The sequence below is a fragment of the Grampus griseus genome (assembly GCF_964374135.1).
Source record: "Grampus griseus genome assembly, chromosome: 2".
NCBI classification, from domain to species: Eukaryota; Metazoa; Chordata; class Mammalia; order Artiodactyla; family Delphinidae; genus Grampus; species Grampus griseus.
Window position 1 is genome coordinate 163821878 of NC_139018.1, and position 16412 is coordinate 163838289.

Sequence of the window (16412 nt, forward strand, 5' to 3'; positions counted from 1 at the left end):
GTGCGCCCCGGCTCACTGCGTCCTCCTTTCGTGGTCAACTAACAACACAGCACTGTGCGTGCCACCGGCCCCTGGAGTGCTCGGATAACTCAGACCCCGCAGTAAATCAGACGCGCCACCCAAACTTGGCGCCTTCGAAAATCTTTCGGTGCGGGCGGCGGGGTCCTGGAATCCACTCGCTCCGCCAGCCACGCACGCGCAGGCCCACCTGCCGCTCTGCCTTGGACCTCGTAACTCGGCTCTTCTATCGCCACTACTACATTAATCGGCCTTTAAATTTTGAAATAACATTTAGGTTATTTCCAACAGTTGCTCCTTTATATAAATAGTTTTTCAGATTACAGATTTCCACAAGGAAAACATGTCTTTCTCAAACGGGGGGGGCGGGGGGGGTAACCACCCAGTTTCTTGTATTCTTCAGTTAGAAAAGTTGCATTAAAATGCAGATTTCGAATTACTTCAGGGTTAAACTCTTTTCCCAAAGAGAAAGCTCGATGGCTAACCTCAAACTTTAATCTTGACATCTTTAGTTATGGTGATCTCCTTGCTTTTTGTGATTTTGAAACACAAGGAGATCGATGCTAAAGTCAAAAATTCAAATTCAGAGGGCTGTCTATGATGGTTTTAGAATATTCCACAAAATTAAGAAGTAAAGAATATTAACAAGCTATAAGGCCTAGTTCACAAATAACACTGCAGCTTCGGTTCTGAAACAGATAAAAAGGACCGCAGGAGATTTTAAAAATTAAAGTATTCACAGTCTGGTATAGACATCTGTCATTTGACAATATATGAAATTTAAATTGAGCATTGTCCATAAGTCTCATGCTTATATTATGTTTCTTGGATTTACTCAAGTTTTTTGTGCTTCCCTCTTTTGTGGGAAAGCTTACATATAATGCACTATGTTTCTTTTAATTTAATCATAATTTTTCTCTTTTTAAGTGCAAACTCAAAAGCCCTTTAGAAAAGGATATTTTATGACAGACAAATACAAGGGCAAATAAAACTTAAAATAAGTAACTTTCTCATCTCTCAAGGATCACTTTCTTCAGAAATAAAAGTTGGAATTTGTAGTTTGGCAGGTACTCTATCCACTCTTAAATCTAGCCTCTGAATGCAACTGATTAGGTATTAAGGCCTACTTTTTTTTTTTAACATTGCAAAGCATTTATTAAACTCTTAAGAGAAACTTGGGTTTCTTTTCCTAAGTCCATGAACTGATTAATTTTCAGTGTAGAATAAAGATCACTGTGTTAAGGTACCCCACTTCCAGCATTTCATGTGTTAAATAGTGCAAAGCAGTATGCAATTCAGAAAGAAAAGCATCTCTGTTTGATAGATTTACCCTGTAAAAGAAGGCATACAACCACTGTCTTAGAATTAAAAGAAGAGGCAAATTTTAAGTAGAACTCTTATGTTTGATTCAAAATCCATTTAGAAAGATAGTTAATTACCTTCAGAGCAAATTTTTGGCAAGATAGTTCTTAGGAATGCAAAAAACTAAATCAGAAATGTCCAATATATGGTAGTCAACTTATACAATTTTTACAAAACTACATTATTATTTTTAACGTTACCTATTCATCTCTTTGTCTTTCAAAATCTTAATATTGGTAATTTATTGAAGACTTTTAAGGCACTTCTTTATGTTTAGAGTTGCCTGCTGTGTTACATCATAAGTCATAATTGCTTCAACCCACTGAAATAAGTGTATTTAAAATGTTCCTTATTTGTTTTATGAATGCCTCAAGTTTTCAAGTATCTGCAGTTTTTACATTTTGAGGTACATTTTTTTAGTGCTAGAATTGTTATATGTTAGCACATGGAATACATTCAAGTATTTCATTCTATTAGGATAAAAATGTAAATGCCTAAAATAAGGTATGTACAATCACAGGAAGCAGCAAAGAAAATAACCTCATTTTTCTATAATTCTATTGTCATTTTAAGAACATTCAATTAAAAACATAAAGTAAGTTATTTGCTAACACCTTATTTTTGTAGTAGAATATCAAAAAGTTTGCTAAGACCTTATTTTTGTACTAAAATATTAAAAAGTAATACAGTTTATATTCTCTAGCAATCCCTTCCCAATCCATTGCTTTATTAACTACTCTTCTGATTATGTCTACTGGATACCAAGCATGATCAAACACTTAGATAATGAAATGAAATGAAATTTTAAAATTTCCCTTTTAAAAGTCTGATATTGTTTCTTAATTGTTTTATGAGAAATAGATACAGTTAAAAGATTTTAACAATTTTAAACCTAAAATTAAGATAAACACTTGCACTCATTTATCAAATATACAGAATTTATTGAAGTCCAAGGTCATCTGAGCAATGAATGTGTTAAAAATAAATACTGAAATACAGGAAGTTCAAAAGTTATAATTCTTTACATTAACTGGGAATTTAAGAAGAGTGTTCTTTTTATTTAATATGTCTTGCTTTAGGAGGGCTGTATATGATACAGAATATCCTAAGAAAAGTGTGTGTAGTGTTGGTGGTGGTTGGAAGGCTGGTGGTGGGAGTTATTGAGGTAATCTTACTGCTTTTTTTAAATCTACATTTGTTTGAAAACATTTTTGTTTTCAGCTAAATATTTGGCAATGGGTTCAATGCCTCAGAAAATTTCTCAGATAATTATAAAGACCTAAAAATAACAGAGTAAAAGAATGTTGATCAGCTAAAATGCTATAGTTTTCATGTCACAAATAAAAATTGTATGTAAGCTATTGATCTTAAGTGGTATTAATGAAAATTCTACAAATAATACAGAAAAGTTGCATAGTTGTGTTACTGAATTAAAAATTATTACTACAATAAATGGAATATTTTATAAAAGTCAGTGATCTTCTCAGTGGTTTTAACACATTTTAATATATTGTTTTAAATTCTTCACTTTATTATAGTACAAGTCTTCTGAATAGAATTGTTTTTAAACATATAGAATACCCAGCTGATTTCATACATTGGGAATAATAAGAAACTACTAGAATTCTTGGTTACTAACAATGATAAATGCAATGATAACAGAATTTCATAAATCAATTATATGCTCCATTTGAAGATTACAAAACATAATTAACTTACTTGACATTAACACAAACAATGTTTTGTTTCTTCACAGAACAGGCTATGAGCTGTTTTCAATTATTTCAATGAAATGCTGTCTTCTAAAATTAACAAATGAATGAACATTTGCATACTGTACATTGTACTGTAGACAATTTAGAGTGGGGCTACCCAATTGTTTTTCTAATGATATTTTGCCTCTTACATAATTTATTTTCCACTGAGGAACTAGTGATTACCTAATTATTTTTTTAACTAACTAACTTGGTGAAAAAAACCTCCTAAAGTAAGGTATTATTCTTATGAACACTGTGAAATAAAATTAATCATTTGAAATGGCATCTAGAGATTGTGATTTTGCATAAAAGAGTTATGTGTACCTTGTGCCATGCTCTCCCTTACAAGAACGAAGGAAAAATAGAAACACATATATAAATGATTAAAATAAACAGTTTCTGGTTATATAAAACAAAGGAGAGTTTTATGCGAAGAAGGGGTTTGTGCAGAATTCCTGCCTGCCTTAGTCACAGGTGGAGTAGGCAACTTGCTACTTGGTACAATTTCAAGGGCAATTGCAAGGAGTGTATCCTCCCTAAATATTTCCATTACCCTTTATTGATGCCTTCAAATTTTTAGCTTAAATGTTAGAACGTCGGTAAAATTCAAGTACTACTGAGAAAACTCACATTCTCAGCTGTTATCAGTAATTTATACCTTTGAATGTGTGTCAGAGCTAATGTTGGTGGAAGGAAGAGAAAGTTTCATGACATTGAGTAATTAATATGAATGGAGAGAACTTGAGGAGGTGGAAGGGGCAGAGAGAGGGCTAAGGATGGGAAATTGTTGAGGAACAGAGACAAACTTTTTTGTGCACAACTTTGCCTGGTCAAAAGTAACTGACGTGATAAAGACCCATTTAAAATGAGTAATTAATGATCTCTAATCCATTTTATACCATTCCTTATATCTAAGCAATTAAGTTATCAGTGTAAGGTATAATGCGGAAAAAATGAATTAATTAGAGACTTCAGGTGCAAACGACTTGAATGTAAAATGCTCAGATCATTAAAGTCATGTGTGTAAAATAGAAAGTGAAATATTGGTTGGATTATGTATTTGACAACCAGATAATTTATCTGTCCACATAAATTAACTAGATGATTGCTAAATTTCAGCTTTACTGTGAGCTGTATTCATATATATCATGACAAAATACAGTCCCAAATCATTTTTGTAAGTTTTAGATTTTTTTCTTTGTATTGGTTATATTAATGACGATTTCCATAGTGTGTAGAAATTAGAACACATGACAATTCAAAATCAATTGTTAAGAAAGCCAAACAATCATGTAATGGTTTGGTTATTTCATACGTAAACCAGACTCAGATTTTTTTCTTTTTTTTCTAACAAACTGGTTCCAATCATTCAAGATTCTATACTAAAAGCGGTATTTAGCAGTTTTCAGACAATTTCCAAACAAATGAAGATTAACGAATCATCAGTAATTAAGTTTGGCTTCCTAATTTAAAGTAAAACATGAATTGTTGGTCAAAATGCTAATGACATAAAAGTGAAATTCATGTATATCCCTTGTTCTTAAATATTGAACAAATATCAACTAATCACTGAATTAGCCAACACCAAAAACTATTGAAATTCAATAACTTATCTGTGATCAAAGATGTATTTCAACAATCTAACTCTTCTTTAAGTTTAAACAACTGGAAACTATTTCACAATGGTGCAGCCTTTCTTAATGTTAATTCAAGAGACTTGGAGACATGTTGCTGATATTGGAAGCTGATATGTGCTGATTCGTGAGGGAATTGTTTAGCTTGTACCCTGGTCTCTGATGAAGGGAGACACACTTTCAGACACATGCAGGCATTGCAGACCCCAGACTTTTTTCCTAGCTGGTTATTTGCTTCCTGAGACCAATTTGAATAGCCGGTGAGTGTCTCCTTCCCAACCTGACTTGATTTTGGTTCCTATTTTGTGACTGCAAACTGAATATTTTTCACTCCCATACTCCTAACTTGGACTTGACAGCTAAACTGTGTTTTGAGCCTACTTTCTTAGTGTTTGTCTTTGAAAAGATCTTGATCTGTTTCTCCGATCCCCGCCTACCCATCCCAGCGAATGGGAGACACGAACACAGTGGCTGCGCAAGCAGTCAGTGCTCTTTGTCTGGTAGCCTGACCACCCCACCACCTGCCCTTCACGAAGAACAGGGACCTGTCATCTGTGGACTGGGGTTCCCTCGCAGCTATGCCTGATGTCAAATGGTCCAGGAATGAGTAACCGTGTGCTCCCAGAGTTGTTCTAGGGTTTCTTTCCATTTCTTCTACTAACTAGATCAGTGAGTAGTATTTTTTGTTTGTTGGTTGTCAAAGATGACCTTCCATCAGGTTTATCTGAAAACCTGGCCAATTAGCCCATCTTCAGTTCAAAGGAATAGAGGAACTATCGCCAGTACCCACATTGGCTCAGTGCTGGGCCAGCCCCAGCAGTGACTGGGTACTTGTCTTCTTAGAACTAGACCTCCAGGTATGGAAGATGGAGAATATGAAGGCCTTGAGCAAGGCCTCGTGTTCCTGGCCTCATCTTGGCCTTCATGCTGAAAGCCTGTGGACAACACCATGGCTCTGTCTGTCCCGGTGTTGGATCCCCTCATCCTGGGCCGTTGCCTTTGCTCTGCCCTGTGACAATTTTGGCCAAATCCCAGCACATCTGTGAAGCATCTACACCAGCAATGGAATCCTAGGGAGCCAAAGCCAGATAGTGTTTTTGTAGAAAATGAAATAAACGTTGGTGCTTTATCACATTTTCTGCAACACAGCTCTTTCCGTTTTTACTGACACCCAACTACCTCTCTCTAGGATTCTGACGTAAACAAATGGACGGTAGGGTCTAACCCTACTATTGAGTCTTTTACTTCCTTGAAGAGTTGCTTTGGTCGTCTTATTCCCAGGCATACTTCGTTATAATTAACTCAAGTATAGGGATTGCAAACCTACCTGTAGTTTTCTTTTTTTTTAATCTACTTTTCTAACATGTTATTTCATTATTCCTCATAGTAAGTTTATGAGGACAGTATTATTAAACTTATTTTACAGAAATGCAAGCATATTTTCTTAGCTCATATAACAACTCACATTTAACCAAACCTCATACAAGTATATGAAGTGCTTTACCCATAAAGGCTCTGAGAAGTGGGTACAATTATTATGACATTTTACTGAGGAAAGAAGCCTTAGAATCCTTAGTAAAGTGATGGAGATTCTTACCACTGTTACTCACAGCATTCCATACTGTCAACTCCAGTGGATCCTTTCTTTGTCATCTTTTTCAACCACATGACACCAGTCAATCCTCCTAGATAGACATGATGATTGCTGGCTCTTTTCCCCACCTTACTGGTCTCCTTGGCTGGCTCTTCCTTCTTTACCTTCACTCTCAGGGATGAAGCTCCTTAAGACAGGATCCTGTCCCTCTCCTTTACTGTCTCTACTCTCTTTCTCTAAATGATCCCAAACATTCTTATAACTCTATCGTAATCTGTACAATTACAGCATTTATACCTCTATCAGAGACCTCTTCTCTGAGCACTAATTTATCTACCTAACAACCTACATGATATCACCATTTGGATGCTCCATGGGTATCTAAAATCACATAATACCTCTAAAGCTAAATCCTTGACCTTTTGCCTACAAATCTGCTTCTCCCCATTCTCAGTGAATGGCATCACCTTTTACCTAACTGCTCAAGTCAGAAACCTGGGAGTCATTCTTTCCTTAAAATTCCTATATCCACTTCGTCATCAAGTTCTATCAATTTCAGTCCAAAATGTGTCCTGTCTTTCTCTTCTTCTCTATCTTGAAGGCCACCATATCAGCTCAAGCCACCATACACTCTGTGTTACTGTAATAACTTCCTATGGGGTCTCCCCTCTGCGTTGTCCCTGAAATATGTTCTCCATCCAGACATTGTAATCCTTTATATATACTTTTTTCAGTAAAATTTTCACAGAAAAATGCACAAACCATAAATGTTCAACTCGAATTTTCACAGCCTGAACAGACCTGGATAACCAACACCTGAGTCAAGAAATAGGATGTTATCAGTATCCCCAAAACTCCCCTCATAATTCTTCCCAGTCATTACCTCTCAAAGGTAACCACTATCCTGACTTCTATTGCCATAAATTAGTTTTGCCCATTTCTGAACATTATATAACCGGTATCAACATGTTTGAAACATAAAACATATTATGACACTACAGCCTAAACTCCTCAAAGGCTTCCGTTATACTTGGACTAAAATACAAACCTATTACTGTGGCCTGCAAGTCCCAACACAATCTGTCCTCTACGTATTTCCCCAAGATCAAGTCCTGCCATTTCCCATTTGCTCAATATGCTACAGCTCACTTGGTCTTGTTTTAATTCCTTAAATATGTCAAGCTCTTGCCTTGACTCAGGGCCTTTGCATATGCTGCTTCCCCTGCTAGTTTGCTGGTTCCAGCATGGTTGGTTTCTTCTCACCCCTAAAAGTTCTCACTTAAGCATCACTTCGCAAAAGGGACTTCCCATGGCCACTGTAGGACGAGGTTCCTGAAGGCTGGTGTGTGTCAGGAATGATTCAGAGTCTCTTGCTTGACAGACAAAAGAGCATAAGAAAATTTTACTTTTGTTTGCTTTAGTGACTGTGCACACGTACAATATATGGAGGTATTTGAACTGGTTAAATTTGGTTTAAAAGGAAGCTGGAGGAATCAGAAAAAGAGTGTCAAACAGAGATGGCAGAATCTGAAAGACCTGCTTACTGTCTTCCAGGAAGCTAAATAAAGCTTCTCCCTTATCGCCTGTTTTAGATTAATTGTTGGGGGGAGGGAGGACTACAGCCTTCTCCTTTAAAATGCAAATAAGGAGTCAATCAGTCTGTGACTAACTGGGTACCTGGCAGGCAGAGAAGGGTGCGGGGAGAGAAGCAAGGATTCCTGCGTATTGGGCCATTTCCCCCAGGACCCAGGTGGCAGATACCTGGTGGAAACGGTGTCCTGTATAAGTGGAAACACTCATCAATCTGTATTAAGTATGTACATCTCCATCTGGATTTCTTGCAATTCCATTTTACCTTATTCACTCAAGCTTCCTCCTACAGTCAGCAAATACTTTCACACTATAAAAGGCTGCCTTTGGGCCGATGAAACCAACATCGGGGGGAAGGGAAGAGGAGAGAAGAAGGCGGACAGGGAGTGGGCCTGAGAACACGATCCAGTGAAAAACAACACCTGTCCTTGGGGAAACTGATACAAAGTGGTCCTCCACGGGGGCCACAATCCCACGCTGTCCTGAGGGCTGTTAGGCAGGTCCCCGTCCACCCCCTTCCTCCATACACAACTCCCGGCCCAGGCCTGTGGAGTAAGGCTGCACAGATATATTCCCTGGACATCGCTCCTCTGTTTCACAGAAATGTTCCAGTTTGAATGAAATGCCTCCTGTAGGGTTTGTGTTCGCCTTGCCTAAAATACTGTCCAGGGTCATTCGTATGAAAGCATTCTATGCTCCCAGATGCTTATTGTCAGGGAGCATGGGCCTGGAGAGAACACAAAGGTGTAATTATTGTTTACAACAATAATTCTATCTTTATAATTAATTTTTGTTAATAATTATTGAGTACACTATAAGAGATATTAGACTTTTGTTACTGTTTCGGCTTTAGTTGGGCATTTCAAAAGACAGAGCCTGACTCAAGTTAGCTCAGCTCACTGAGGTACGGGGCCTGAGGGTGGAGGGTGTGCAGAAAGCAGCCCTGCTCTGGGGTCACCTAGAGGGCTTTGCTCACTTCCTGAGTGTCTCTGGTGTCAGTATTGAGCATTGTCTTGCCAGGGCTGCAACCAGGTTTCCTCCTGCTGCTTCCAAAGGGTGGGCAGGGAAGGGAGGAGGGCTGGGGAATGTTCCACCTCCAGGGACCGAGGCCTGGCTCTTTCGTCTCACACCAACAACGTGAGTCTTAATTTCCCTCTCAGGCCCTCCAGTCTGCTCTCAGGGCATCGCTCTACCTCATAACTTTTAAGTTTCACCTTCCCAGGCAGATTGCTCTATTCACTTAAAGTTTTTCATTTCAAATTCCTGACAGGGAGAGAATCTAAATGGTCTGTTCACCCTTTCAAGCCTAGTCATGCCATGTCACGCCTATGAATTTACTGTCCTTTCAGCTGGGGCTGAAACGGGAATTGAAGGGGTCATGCGATCCGTGTACCTCAAATCTGCCCTCTTAGGAGGAGTGGGGGGTGATCCATCTTCCTTAGAAGCAACTGGTTGCAGCAGGCGATGTGTTTGGCATTCCTAGGATACTCTCATCAGCAAAAGAAAAGCCTTCGTGATGCAAGTAATTGGCAGAAAACATACAAAGTCATCTTTCTTTTTTTCACCTGATGTTAAAATATATGCATATAATGATGTAGATGTTTTTAAAGAATGCATTCTTTTAAAAAAGCTCTGGTTTGGAATGTTTATTTGACCCAGCTGTGGAACATTATCCTACTGATTCAAAAAATTAATATATTCTTTAGAAGTATTGGTATTGATATTATGCTAGTCTATTCCTGCAAGCAATAAAAACCAGAACGTAATGGTCGATGTCAGGGTTTAGTTTTGTGTACCTGGACCTCAATGGAAAAGAAAGCTTTGATGATGAGAAGGCTTTGTAGAAAATGTGTATGTTCCAGCTACAGTATTCATAATAGATGTTAGGAATTTCCAACCCTTTTCAGCATTATTTAACATGAGTTTAACCCAATTTTCCCTTAGGCTCAATGGAATACAGGTGTCCAGGGAGCAACACAAAGATGTTTTTATCTTCCTTAGCTATTTCTGTAGTGGTGGGAGAATTTTCCCGTGTCCTGAATGAAAACAAGATTTTACATTTCCATCTGTCATATCTAGACAAAAATCTAGAAATCATCCTTGATTTCTTCCATCCCTTACCCCCTGTTTCCAGCCAACCCATCATCAAGTCCCGGTGGTTCTACTTCCAAAATATATCCTGAGTCTGACTGCTTCTCTCCACTTTCACACCTACCACTCCTGTCTCTGCCTGGAATACTGCAATAAGTTCTGTAATTAGGAATGCATTCAGCAGCAAACAACAGAAAACTCAACTATGGTAGTTTTGACAAAGAGAGCTTTACTTGTCTCTCATAAACGTAGTCCAAGTGTAGGTCTGATGTACAAACGTAGTCCAATCCAGGTCTGATGCAACGGCTCAACAATGCCATTGAGGACCCAGCTCTATCTTTCTTTTCTATCATCCTTAGTGTGTTGGCTTTCATTCTCATGCTTGTTACCTCATGTTCTCCAGATAGCTGCTACATTGCCAGCCATTGCATCTGTGTTCCAGACAGGAAGAAGGGTAGGGGTGGAGAATGATTTCCTTCAGAAGTTTTGTCTTTTGTTTTTTTTTGTTTTTTTTTTTTTAAGAAGTTTTGTCTTTTGATTCAGAAAGGGAAGCCCCTTGGAACTAGACATTGTCATACTAAATGAAGTAAGTCAGACAGAGGAAGACAAATATCATATAATGTCACTCATATGTGGAATCTAATTTTAAAAAGTGATACAAATGAACTTGTTTACAAAACAGAAACAGACTTATAGTTATCAAAAACAAACTTATGGTTACCAAAGCAGAAACGCAGAGGGGAGGGATAAATCAGGAGCTGGGATTAACATACACACACTACTATATATAAGACAGATAATCAACAAGGACCTACTGTATAGCACAGGGAACACTACTTAATATTCTGTGATAACCTATATGAGAAAAGAATCTGAAAAAGAATGAATATATGTATATGTATAACTGAATCACTTTGCTGTATACCTGAAACTAACACAACATTGTAAATCAACTATAATCCAATAAAATTTTAAAAAGAAAAAGAAAAAAAGAAAGGGAAGCCATTGCACCTTTCGTCAGCCAGAAGAGGATCCCATACCTATTCTCAGACTAATCAGTATCCAAAGGATTAAAATTGCTGAGGTAGATATTGTGGACTTATTTACACAGTACCTCTTTTAACCTCCTTCTACTGTGTCCTCCTGTACAGCTGAGACTGGAAAGCTAAAAACTACATTTCCCAGATTCCGTTGCAGCTAGGGAAATGGAGTGAAGTGAAGAGAGGCAGATAAAAGCTGGCCATTTTGCTGGTGTCCATTAGCAGAGGTAGGTTGGACCTGCAGTGATTAAATAGGAACTTCCTTGATTGCCCCTTCTTTATAAAACGATTTAAATCATTATTAACTCCACTTGGGTTTGTCCCTTTTTGGTTTTTGTCTCCAGCTGTTTCAATACATAATATTACCAAGTTCGGTAACCCACAATAAAGCACTTTATAGCCTGTTTGGTTTCCTCACAGTTGATGAGCTGTACTTAGAGTATGATAAATTTCTTTGGTCTCACAACCACAAATTGCTAGGCTTCTCCGAAGGCACTGGCTGCTGGTGGTGGTGGTGATTTTGATGGTGATGTGATTTTTCTAAATCATCTGGATCCTGGGAATTGTGACCAGTGGTGTTGAATTTTCCCTCTTGACTATTAAAAAGCTTTAAGGCAAATGGGTGTCCTTCTCCCTGAAAGTACCGTCTTCACTGTATATATTTTGTGTGCTAAATATATACACTCCTGATCCTATCTTTTCTACTTTTTTCTTGATTCCCTTACTTATTTTTGTTATTTCATTCTGTTGCATCCTTTTTCCTCATGGCAGAATCTTCTTGAAAATAGGGTTATAAGAGTATGTCTGCTAAAGAAGAAAAACTATGAAGATATTTGATCTCCCAAATTAGAAACACTATCGACAGGGACTTCCCTGGTGGTCCAGTGGTTAGGACTCAGTGCTTTCACTGCTGTGGCCCCGGGTTCAATCCCTGGTTGGGGAACTAAGATCCCACAAACCATGTGATGCGGCAAAAAAACAAAGCCCAAAAAACTATCAACATACTAGATATCAAAAGGAAACATTGGGGTTAAGCATTTCATAGCTATAAGGTGACTTTAGTGGAATATTTCAAATTGGTCCCAAATATGAGTCTCTGCTTTGTTCCTTGGAAAAAATACTCTATACGCTGTCCTTAGAAAAAAATGCGGACTTTCCTCTATATGCCATAAACTTGTGAATAGGATGAATGTGAAAGATGCTCAGTCACGGCCTTAAACATCTTACTACAGTGATACGGACTGCACACATCATAGACCTGAGCTGGAAGTGTTTGTCTCCAACACTTTAGAGAAGCTAAGTGTGTATAAAAAGGTTTTAAACACTGATAGACAGTATAGCAAGGTGAGAAACCCATACACAAATGCCAGTGGTGTTGTCTGAGATTATTTAAAGTAGGACCACAGCACAGATGGTGGCAAAGTATGGACGGTGAGGAGAGTTTGCCCTGAAGCCCTGCTCTGACTGCAGATCCCTGACCCAGACCAGAAGCTTCACAGGGTGCCATTTCCGAAGCTGGGAGATCACATTCCCTCAAAGCATCTGGGTGATTTTGCTGCTGCCAAGTCAGTTAAAAACATGAGTGGCCATCCAATAAATACATTCTAAAGTGTACAGATGTGTTTTTCATGAAATGCAATCGGAAGCAAAGATTCAGCCTCATGGCTTCATAATCAGAGCAAATTTTTGACCCCCCCCAATAATATTAACCTGCTTCATCATCAACTTTGTTGATGGAACACAATTCCTCTCACCAGTTTCTTTCCCATCCCGCACCCTACATCCCGCCCCCAAATCCAATCCACCCTCAAAAGCATTGTCAGCATTGAGCATATTCAAAAGAATGAGCTGAAAGCAATTTAAAAGGAGCTCTATAAAGTTTTGAGTAAAGGAGCATTATCGAATAAGTGTGTAACCCATGAGAACACTTCCTTCTTAAAATCATTCCTTGGCTCGCCAAGGCATTCCCGGTAAAGTCCAAAATCCTTGTAATGGCATCCAAGACTCTTCACGATGGGAACACTGCTTTCCTCCCCAGCTTCACCTCTGTCACTCCCCTCCTGGTGGCCTGACAAGATCCAGCCATACTGAATACCTGCTGCCTCCTAAATATGCCACATGCTCTCCTACCTCCAGGCTCCTGCCCAGCCTGGAGCACTAACCCACCCTCCTTGTCCGTTTTCCCTGCCTAATGACTCTGGCTAACCTTTCAGGACCTGTCTCAATCTTCACCTCAACCACGGAGCCTTCTCCCACACCCATTTTTTATGGCAAGTGCCTACCTCATTGTACCCTTTAAACTGACACAAAGTTGCTTGAAACTCTTTTGTCTCCAACTGCAGATTCCTTGAAGGCACAGACTGTACTTTATCATTGCACCCCTAGCACCTGGAATAGTGCCTGGGACATAGGAGGTGCTAACACATGTTTGTGGAATGGATGAAAGTTATTATTCCGAAGGAAACAATTCATCTGAGTGGATAGTTTTGCCTGTTTGAAAAACAAAAATCACTCATCTTACGGACATAATTCGTGTTGTAGCGACATTGATGTTTCCTAGTAAGTACTCAAAAAAAGTGTTGTCATCAATCTGATAATTCTACTACTTGCATTTTTTATCCCATGCTAAACTTATGAAAACTTCATCACAGCATAAACAAGGCATTTATAAATCAAAATATTTTAAGGATTAAAAAAGGATATTTTAATCAAGGTCATACTAAGGATGGAAATACTCTCTAAATAGAGCTGACAGTTTGAAACAGATATTAGCAACAGTCCTCTGAAGAAGAGGAACCTAGTCCTGTTCTTATTTTATAAAGAGTAAGGGGCTGTTTTTCAAGCTGTGAAGAAAAAGTATTCGGAATAAAAGCTACTACTGTCTTTTCTCTGACCTGATGATGATGATGATAATCATAGTAATTTACCATGTTAAATGTGTACTGGGTGCCCGGTCCTTTAAGTGAATTCCTTCATTCACTTCTCACAACAGTACTATCATTACCTCCATTTAAAAATGGAGAAGTGAGTTTTAGGTCCAGATTTACACACCTGATAACCAGTAGAGTCGAGACTGAAGCCCAGGCAGTCTGACACCAGCGCTGAGGCTCTTTCCTGACTTTGGAAAATGAAATCTCACCTTACGGGATAGAAGATGCTATCTCTGAGTTTGGCTGGACTCCTACTCCATATATTATATAATGTTACTAGTAATGGAGTAGAATGTGGCTTAAAACTGGTTCTTCTGGGCTCTGTCCAATGGAAGTGTCAGAAGTTACATTCTGTGCTACCTTTCTATTGCTTCATAACAAATTACCCCAACTGGGGCAGGTTCAAACATCAAACATTTATTCTCTCATAGTTTCTGAGAGTCAGGAGTTCTGGTTCTGGCTCAGGGTCTTTCATGAGGCTGCAGCCATTTCAAGGTTCGACTGGGGCTGAAGGACCCAAGATGTTGGGCTGAGGGCCCCAGTTCCTCCCTGGCTGTTGACTAAAAGCTTCCCACAGTTCCTCACCACACAGACCTGGCGACAGGGCAGCTCACAGCACAGAAGCTGGCTTTCCTCAGAGCAAAGAGTCCAAGAGAGAGTCAGAAACAGGTGAGCCAAGAGGAAAGCAGCAGTCTCTTATAACCTAACCTGGGAAGGGGCACACCATCACTTCTGTTGAATTCTCTGCATTAGAAATGAGTCCCAGAGTTCTGCCAAACTCAGGGGGTTACACGAGGACATGACAACCACAGATGGGGTCACTGGGAGCCATCCCGAGGCTGTCTTCCATACCTGCTTTAATATGCGACAAAGGTACAGGCATCTTGATTTCATGCCTAAGTGCCAGGTTTCCAGGTGCGAGTGTGGGCTTTTTCTTTCTATTCAATTGAAAAGAAATTAGATCATTAGACCCAAATGACAAATCTCAGCTTACCAAAAAACACTTTCACTAGAAGACAAGGTTGGAAAGACGAAGTAAAATTCTAAATGTCTTTAATTCACAATTACAGCCAATTGCTAATAAATTTCTTTGCATATATCACATTCTCTCCTAACCTAGTTCAAATGTAGGTCCAAGCTATAATGGGTCCCGAATAAAAGACCACATAAATAAGCAAAGAGCATTTAAAAACACTGTAGAGTACTGATTCCTGAAAACAATTGTATGTCTCTGTTACCTCCCCTTTATGGCTGACTAATTTCTGAAATTGCTGTGACAGGTATCATACCGGAGACTCCTTGGGGAAAGCTGAGGAACACATGTTTAAGATCAATTTGAGAAAAGGTATGTTACTGCTTTATACAGTGCAATTAATTATTTTTAGAATCTTTTAAATCAGTTGTTTCAAAAGATAAGAGAAATATACACCTTAGATCTAATGGTTAAAATGAAATGGTGATATTTCCAAATTTTAAATCCACTTGGAATGTTACATATTTTCATGCTTGGAAACTTAACCTTTACATTGTTTTAAATTAACACCTTACAGTGTCATTATCAGAGTAAGTAATCATTTGTTCTGCAATATTGTTAATGACCATGACCAAAAACCTTAAAAGTCTGATCTGAAATGGCATGAATCTTAATCATAAATGGTGCTGTATAGTCATATGAAGGACTATGAGATATTTGCCCTTGACTTATTATAAGGTGAAAAATATGCATGCTTCTGAATTTTTCCCAGTTAATCAAACATGTAAGTTTGACCCATGAATGCAAAAATCAAAGAATAATTCTTTTCTTCTTCTTCGGGTTGTTGTAAATTTGTGTCATATGTTAGTATAATTTTTTTCCCAACAGTGAAATTCTTAACTGCACTGTACATGTTATATACACTTTGCAACTCCAGGGCAGCAACTAGAACGCAGTAGCTGTGCGGATTGCCTTTTTGACTTGATCTGTGACCTGCAGAGGTCAAACCTGAACTGAGACTTTTCCAGGCTGATAGTACAAATTTGCCATTTTTATAATAATGTTCTTTCATAATGATAACATGAATTTTTAAAAATAAATTTATTTCGTTTTTTATTTTTGTCTGCATTGGGTCTTCATTGCTACACGCAGGCTTTCTCCAGTTGCAGCGAGCGGGGGCTACTCTTCGTTGCAGTGTGTGGGCTTCTCATTGCAGTGGCTTCTCTTGTTGTGGAGCACAGGCTCTAGGGGCGCGGGTTTCAGTAGTTGTGGCACGTGGGCTCAGTAGTTGTGGCTTGCAGGCTCTACAGCGCAGACTCAGTAGCTCCACAGCATGTGGGATCTTCCTGGACCAGGGCTCAAACCCGTGTTCCCTGCATTGCACTGGCAGGCGGATTCTTAACCACTGAGCCACCAGGGAAGT